We start from the raw sequence: 9,641 nt of genomic DNA on the forward strand, positions 1-9,641 counted from the left end.
TAAGTGCAACCACCCCAACGATTAGGTGCAACCACCCCGACTTTTAGGTGCAACCACCCCGACCCTTAGGTGCACCCACTCCGACCCTTAGGTGCAACCACCCCAACGATTAGGTGCACCCACCTCGACCCTTAGGTGCATCACCCCGACTTTTAGTTGCAACCACCCCGACCCTTAGGTGCACCCACTCCGACCCTTAGGTTCAACAACCCCAACGATTAGGTGCACCCACCCCGACCCTTAGGTGCAACCACCCCGACCCTTAGGTGCAACCACCCCGACTCTTAGATGCAACCACCCCGACTTTTAGGTGCAACCACCCCGACCCTTAGGTGCACCCACTCCAACCCTTAGGTGCAACCACCCAACAATTAGGTGCACCCACTCCAACCCTTAGGTGCAACCACCCCAACGATTAGGTGCACCCACCACAAACCTGAGGTGCAACCACCCCGACTTTTAGGTGCAACAACTCCGACTCTTAGGTGCACCCACTGAGACTCTTAGGTGAAACCATCCCGACTTTTAGGTGCAACCACTCCGACCCTTAGGTGCACCCACTCCGACCCTTCGGTGCAACCACCCCAACGATTAGGTGCAACCACCCCGACTTTTAGGTGCAACCACCCCGACCCTTAGGTGCACCCACTCCAACCCTTAGGTGCAACCACCCCAACAATTAGGTGCACCCACTCCAACCCTTAGGTGCAACCACCCCAACGATTAGGTGCACCCACCACAAACCTGAGGTGCAACCACCCCGACTTTTAGGTGCAACAACTCCGACTCTTAGGTGCACCCACTGAGACTCTTAGGTGAAACCATCCCGACTTTTAGGTGCAACCACTCCGACCCTTAGGTGCACCCACTCCGACCCTTCGGTGCAACCACCCCAACGATTAGGTGCACTTGCCCCGACTTTTAGGTTCAACCACCCCGACTTTTAGGTGCAACCACCCCAACCCTTAGGTGCACCCTTTTCGACCCTTAGGTGCAACCACCCCAACCCTTAGGTGCAAACACCCCGACCCTTAGGTGCAACCACCCCGGCCCTTAGGTGCACCCACGCCGACCCATAGGTGCAACCACCCCAACGATTAGGTGCAACCACCCCAACGATTAGGTGCATCACCCCGACTTTTAGGTGCAACCACCCCGACCCTTAGGTGCACCCACTCCGACCCTTAGGTGCACCCACTCCGACCCTTAGGTGCAACCACCCCAACGATTAGATGCACCCACCCCGACCCTTAGGTGCACCCATTCCAACCCTTAGGTGCAACCACCCCAACGATTAGGTGCACCCACTCCGACCCTTAGGTGCAACCACCCCAACTATTAGGTCCACCCACCCCGACCCTTAGGTGCATCACCCCGACTTTTAGGTGCAACCACCCCGACCCTTAGGTGCACCCACTCCAACCCTTAGGTGCAACCACCCCAACGATTAGGCGCACCCACCCCGACCATTAGGTGCAACCACCCCGACTCTTAGGTGCAACCACCCCGACCCTTAGGTGCACCCACTCCAACCCTTAGGTGCAACCACCCCAACGATTAGGTGCACCCACCACGACCCTTAGGTGCAACCACCCCGACTTTTAGGTGCAACCACTCCGACCCTTAGGTGCATCAAACTACGACCCTTCGGTGCAACCACCCCAACGATTAGGTGCACTTGCCCCGACTTTTAGGTTCAACCACCCCGACTTTTAGGTGCAACCACCCCGACCCTCAGGTGCACCCTTTTCGACCCTTAGGTGCAACCACCCCAACCCTTAGGTGCACCCACCCCGACCCTTAGGTGCAACCACCCCGACTTTTAGGTGCAACCACCCCGGCCCTTAGGTGCACCCACTCCGACCCTTAGGTGCAACCACCCCAATGATTAGGCGCAACCACCCCAACGATTAGGTGCATCACCCCGACTTTTAGGTGCAACCACCCCTACCCTTAGGTGCACCCACTCCGACCCTTAGGTGCAACCACCCCAACGATTAGGTGCACCCACCCCCGACCCTTAGGTGCACCCACTCCAACCCTTCGGTGCAACCACCCCAACGATAAGGTGTATCCACTCCGACCCTTAGGTGCAACCACCCCAACTATTAGGTGCAACCACCCCGACCATTAGGTGCAACCACCCCAACTTTTAGGTGCAACCACCCGACCCTTAGGTGCACCCACTCCGTCCCTTCGGTGCAACCACCCCAACGATTAGGTGCACTTGCCCCGACTTTTAGGTTCAACCACCCCGACTTTTAGTTGCAACCACCCCAACTATTAGGTGCACCCACCCCGACCCTTAGGTGCATCACCCCGACTTTTAGGTGCAACCACCCCGACCCTTAGGTGCACCCACTCCAACCCTTAGGTGCAACCACCCCAACGATTAGGCGCACACACCCCGACCCTTAGGTGCAACCACCCCGACCCTTAGGTGCAACCACCCCGACTCTTAGGTGCAACCACCCTGACTTTTAGGTGCAACAACCCCGACCCTTAGGTGCACCCACTCCAACCCTTAGGTGCAACCACCCCAATGATTAGGTGCACCCAGCTCGACTCTTAGTGGCAACCACCCCGACTTTAAGGTGCAACCACTCCGACCCTTAGGTGCACCCACTCCGACCCTTCGGTGCAACCACCCCAACGATTAGGTGCACTTGCCCCGACTTTTAGGTTCAACCACCCCGACTTTTAGGTGCAACCATCCCGACCCTTAGGTGCACCCTTTTCGACCCTTAGGTGCAATCACCCCAACCCTTAGGGGCACCCACCCCGACCCTTAGGTGCAAACACCCCGACTTTTAGGTGCAACCACCCCGGCCCTTAGGTGCACCCACTCCGACCCTTAGGTGCAACCACCCAAATGATTAGGTGCAACCACCCCAATGATTAGGTGCAACCACCACAACGATTAGGTGCATCACCCCGACTTTTAGGTGCAACCACCCCGACCCTTAGGTGCACCCACTCCGACCCTTAGGTGCAACCACCCCAACGATTAGGTGCACCCACTCCGACCCTTAGGTGCAACCACCCCAACTATTAGGTGCAACCACCCCGACCCTTAGGTGCAACCACCCCGACTTTTAGGTGCAACCACCCGACCCTTAGGTGCACCCACTCCGACCCTTCGGTGCAACCACCCCAACGATTAGGTGCACTTGCCCCGACTTTTAGGTTCAACCACCCCGACTTTTAGGTGCAACAACCCCGACCCTTAGGTGCACCCACTCCAACCCTTAGGTGCAACCACCCCAACGATTAGGTGCACCCACCACGACCCTTAGGTGCAACCACCCCGACTTTTAGGTGCAACCACTCCGACCCTGAGGTGCACCCACTCCGACCCTTCGGTGCAACTACCCCAACGACTAGGTGCACTTGCCCCGACTTTTATGTTCAACCCCCTTGACTTTTAGGTGCAACCATCCCGACCCTTAGGTGCAACCACCCCGACCCTTAGGTGCACCCACTCCAACCCTTAGGTGCAACCACCCCAACAATTAGGTGCACCCACTCCAAACCTTAGGTGCAACCACCCCAACGATTAGGTGCACCCACCACGACCCTTAGGTGCAACCACCCCGACTTTTAGGTACAACAACTCCGACCCTTAGGTGCACCCACTGCAAATCTTAGGTGCAACCACCCCAACGATTAGGTGCACCCACTCCGACCCTTAGGTGCAAGCACCCCAACGATTAGGTGAAACCAAACCGACTTTTAGGTGCAACCACTCCGACCCTTAGGTGCACCCACTCCGACCCTTCGGTGCAACCACCCCAACGATTAAGTGCACTTGACCCGACTTTTAGTTTCAACCACCCCGACTTTTAGGTGCAACCACCACGACCATTAGGTGCACCCTTTTCGACCCTTAGGTGCAACCACCCCAACCCTTAGGTGCACCCAACCCGACTTTTAGGTGCAACCACCCCTGCCCTTAGGTGCACCCACTCTGACCCTTAGGTGCAAGCACCCCAACGATTAGGTGCACCCACCCCGACTTTTAGGTGCAACCACTCCGACCCTTAGGTGCACCCAGTCCAACCCTTAGGTGCAACCACCCCAACGATTAGGTGCAACCATCCCGACTTTTAGGTGCATCCACCCCGACCCTTAGGTGCACCCACTCCGACCCTTAGCTGCACCCAATCCGACCCTAAGGTGCAACCACCCCAACGATTAGGTGCACCCACCCCGACTTTAAGGTTCAACCACCAGACCCTTAGGTGCTCCAACTCTGACCCTTCGGTGCAACCACCCCAACGATAAGGTGCACCCAACCCGACTTTTTGGTGCAACCACCTTCACCCTTAGGTGCACCCACTCCGACCCTTAGGTGCAACCACCGCAACGATTAGATGCAACCACCCCGACTTTTAGGTGCAAATACCCCGACCTTTAGGTGCACCCTCTCCGGCCCTTAGGTGCAACCACCCGAACGATTAGGTGCACCCATCCGACCCTTAGGTGCAACCACCCCGACTTTTAGGTGCAATTACTCCGACTTTTAGGTGCAACCACCCCAACGATTAGGTGCAACCACTCCGACCCTTAGGTGCACCCAATCCGACCCTAAGGTGCAACCACCCCAACGATTAGGTGCACCCACCCCGACTTTAAGGTTCAACCACCCGACCCTTAGGTTCTCCAACTCTGACCCTTCGGTGCAACCACCCCAACGATTAGGTGCACCCAACCCGACTTTTAGGTGCAACCACCTTCACCCTTAGGTGCACCCACTCCGACCCTTAGGTGCAACCACCGCAACGATTAGATGCAACCACCCCGACTTTTAGGTGCAAATACCCCGACCTTTAGGTGCACCCTCTCCGGCCCTTTGGTGCAACCACCCGAACGATTAGGTGCACCCATCCGACCCTTAGGTGCAAGCACCCCAACGATTAGGTGCACCCAACCCGACTTTTAGGTGCAACCACTCAGACCCTTAGATGCACCCACTCCGACCCTTAAGTGCAACCACCCCAACGATTAGGTGCACCCACCCCAACCCTTAGGTGCAACCACCCTGACTTTTAGGTGCAACCACCCTGACCCTTAGGTGCACCCACTCCGACCCTTATGTGCATAACCCTGACTTTTAGGTGCAACCACCCCGATCCATAGGTGCACCACTCCGACCCTTAGGTGCAACCACCCCAACGATTAGGTGCACCCACCCCGACCATTAGGTGCAACCACCCCGACCCTTAGGTGCAACCACCCCGACCCTTAGGTGCAACCACCCCGACTCTTAGTTGCAACCACCCCGACTTTTATGTGCAACCACCTCGACCCGTAGGTGCATCCACTACAACCCTTAGGTGCAACCACCCTAATGATTAGGTGGACACACCACGACCCTTATGTGCAAACACCCCGACTTTTAGGTGCAATTACTCCGACTCTTAGGTGCAACCACCCCAACGATTAGGTGCACCCACCCCGACTTTTAGGTGCAACCACCCTGACCCTTAGGTGCACCCACTCCGAACCTTAGGTGCAAGCACCCTAACGATTAGGTGCAACCACCCCGACCCTTGGGTGCACCCACTCCGACCCTTAGGTGCAACCACCCCAACGATTAGGTGCACCCACCCCGACCCTTAGGTGCAACCACCCCGACCCTTAGGTGCACCCACTCTGACACGTAGGTGCAACCACCCCAACGATTAGGTGCACCCACCCCGACCCTTAGGTGCATCACCCCGACTTTTAGGTGCAACCACCCCGACCCTTAGGTGCACCACTCCGACCCTTAGGTGCAACCACCCCAACGATTAGGTGCACCTACCCCGACCCTTAGGTGCAACCATCCAGACCCTTAGGTGCAACCACCCCGACCCTTAGGTGCAACCACCCCGACTCTTAGTTGCAACCACCCTGACTTTTAGGTGCAACAACCTCGACCCTTAGGTGCATCCACTACAACCCTAATGATTAGGTGCACACACCACGACCCTTATGTGCAACCACCCCGACTTTTAGGTGCAATTACTCAGACTCTTAGGTGCAACCACCCCAACGATTAGGTGCACCCACCCCGACTGTTAGGTGCAACCACCCTGACCCTTAGGTGCATCCACTCCGAACCTTAGGTGCAAGCACCCCAACGATTAGGTGCAACCACTCCGACCCTTAGGTGCAACCACCCCAACGATTAGGTGCACCCACCCCGACTTTAAGGTTCAACCACCCGACCCTTAGGTGCTCCAACTCTGACCCTTCGGTGCAACCACCCCAATGATTAGGTGCACCCAACCCGACTTTTAGGTGCAACCACCTTCACCCTTAGGTGCACCCACTCCGACCCTTAGTTGCAACCACCGCAATGATTAGATGCAAATGGTGCAAATACCCCAACCTTTAGGTGCACCCTCTCTGGCCCTTAGGTGCAACCACCCGAACGATTAGGTGCACCCATCCGACCCTTAGGTGCAACCACCCCGACTTTTAGGTGCAACCACCCCGACCCTTAGGTGCACCCACTCCGACCCTTAGGTGCAACCACCCCAACGATTTGGTGCACCCACCCCAACCCTTAGGTGCAACCACCCTGACTTTTAGGTGCAACCACCCTGACCATTAGGTGCACCCACTCCGACAATTAGGTGCATCACCCTGACTTTTAGGTGCAACCACCCCGACCCTTAAGTGCACCACTCCGACCCTTGGGTGCAACCACCCCAACGATTAGGTGCACCCACCCCGCCCCTTAGGTGCAACCACACCGACTTTTAGGTGCGACCACTCCGACCCTTAGGTGCACCCACTCCGACCCTTAGGTGCACCCACTCCGACCCTTAGGTGCAACCACCCCAACGATTAGGTGCACCCACCCTGACTTTAAGGTGCAACCACCCGACCCTTAGGTGCACCAACTCCGACCCTTAGTTGCAACCACCCCAACGATTAGGTGCACCCAACCCGACTTTTAGGTGCAACCACCTTCACCCTTAGGTGCAACCACCGCAACGATTAGGTGCACCCACCCCGACTTTAAGGTGCAACCACCCGACCCTTAGGTGCTCCAACGCCGACCCTTTGGTGCAACCACCCCAGCGATTAGGTGCACCCAACCCGACTTTTAGGTGCAACCTCCTTCACCCTTAGGTGCACCCACTCCGACCCTTAGGTGCAACCACCGCAAACATTAGCTGCACCCAACCCGACTTTTAGGTGCAACCACCTTCACCCTTAGATGCACCCACTCCGACCCTTAGGTGCAACCACCGCAATGATTAGGTGCACCCACCCGACCTTTAGGTGCAACCCACCGACCCTTAGGTGCAACCACCCCAACGATTAGGTGCACCCACCCCGACCCTTAGGTGCAACCACACCGACTTTTAGGTGCAACCACTCCGACCCTTAGGTGCACCCACTCCGACCCTTAGGTGCACCCACTCCGACCCTTAGGTGCAACCATCCCAATGATTAGGTGCACCCACCCCGACTTTAAGGTGCAACCACCTTCATCCTTAGGTGCACCCACTCCGACCCTTAGGTGCAACCACCGCAACGATTAGGTGCACCCACCCCGACTTTAAGGTGCAACCACCCGACCCTTAGGTGCTCCAACTCCGACCCTTTGGTGCAACCACCCCAACGATTAGGTGCACCCAACTCGACTTTTAGGTGCAACCTCCTTCACCCTTAGGTGCACCCACTCCGACCCTTAGGTGCAACCACCGCAACGATTAGGTGCACCCACCCGACCCTTAGGTGCAACCACCCCGACTTTTAGGTGCAACCACCCCGACCCTTAGGTGCACCCACTCCGACCCTTAGATGCACCCACTCCGACCCTTAGGTGCAACCACTTCAACGATTAGGTGCACCCACCCCAACCCTTAGGTGCAACCACCCCGACCATTAGGTGCACCCACTCCGACCCTTAGGTGCAACCACCCCAATGATTAGGTGCACCCACCCTGAACCTTAGGTGCACCCACCCTACCCTTAGGTGCAACCACACGACCCTTAGGTGCACACACTCCGACCCTTAGGTGCACCCACTTCGACCCTTATGTGCACCCACCCCAACGATTAGGTGCTCCCACCCCGACCCTTATGTGCACCCACTTTGACCCTTAGGTGCACCCAGTTCGACCCTTAGGTGCACTCACCCCAGTCATTAGGTGCACCCACCCCAACGATTAGGTGCAAACACTCTGACCCTTAGGCCTCATGCACACGACAGTTTTTTTTCGTGGTTCCGTTGTTCCGTGATCCGTGGCCGTTTTTGCTTCCGTTGTGCTTCCGTGTGTCCGTGTTCCCGTTTTTTTTGCGGCACGTCAGAAAAATGTCATTTTAATATCTCCACCCAGGATACTGGTATAAATCAGGGGCACCTGAGTATGCATTGGTGGCCATTTTCTGTAGTCTTTCCAGAGTACAGAGGTTATTTTGGCTGCTTCTCTTTGCTGTATCACCATGTCTGATTCTGAGGACGAGGTCGTGCTGCATTGGCTGGTTTCTCGGCGTTGGGGACAGCGCACTCCTTTGATGAATGAGGAACCGAGTAGAAGGCGATGATTTTGGGTCCATCCGATTGTTTCACAACGGCACCGGAAAGGACACTTCCATACGCTATACCAAGATCTTCGCCGCCATCCGGAGAAGTTCTGTGCCTTCTGTCGGATGTCAGTGGGTACCTTTGACCGATTGCTGTCGTCTCTACGTACTGTCCTTACCTTTATGGACACCAATATGAGGCGCAGCATTTCACCTGAGGAAAGGCTCATCGTCACATTGAGGTAAGCAGTATTGTACTTGTAAAGTTTCACCAGTAATGTGCAAGGCTTGTGTCAGGGAGAACATGTGCTCGAAAATGGCTGCTGTGAAACATGTGCTACTGTTTCCTGAAGTCCCCTTCTTTTTAAATCCTATTTTTCTTGTTTTTTTTTTTTTTATTTAACCTCTTGAAAACCTGCGACATATGATTCTTTTTTTTTGGGGTTAGGTTTATTTTAGCAGCTTTCAAACGTGTGTTCATCTAAAGGGCTCAATATATTATTTACAATTGGCCACTCGGACCATCAGTGTCCCTTGGTTTACATGTGTCACTAATTCTAAAAAGTAACTTTTAATATTTACTCTTAAAATATATACTTAGAACTCTATATTTCCTATAATTAAAATTCTCAGTGTAGCCTCCCTGCCTAGTAATGTACTCACAGTATGTTCATTGATTCGCGAATTTGTCCACTAGGTGGCCCTATACAACAACATAGCTTATTTCAAGCAGTCTTTATTAGGCAGACGTCTCTCTGCTTATGTGCTGTACGCTGTTATTTCCACAGCGTCTAACTACCTTGCCACCTTCTTGGACTATTCGCCTATCCTTACATCTCTCTCATATACAGATAAGGCTGGGCTACCGCTGGCTAAAATACTCAATTCACTAACTGCCCCCCGACATGTTTCGCCAAACAGGCGTCTTCAGGGGTTTGGGCAGCGGACTGAGTGTTGGGGGCGGAGCCAGGTATATGAAACCTCCGTTCCCTCGTCATAGCTGTGTTCACCAATGATTTCTTTCTAGCTGTGGGCGTTTACTTTCTAACCACTCATCGTGCCTCAACTACGTATTCCTAGAGTAGTGGCTCCTCCCACTCCTTTCTGATTGG

The sequence above is a fragment of the Bufo gargarizans genome, chromosome 9 (genome assembly GCF_014858855.1).
Source record: "Bufo gargarizans isolate SCDJY-AF-19 chromosome 9, ASM1485885v1, whole genome shotgun sequence".
Taxonomy (NCBI): Eukaryota; Metazoa; Chordata; class Amphibia; order Anura; family Bufonidae; genus Bufo; species Bufo gargarizans.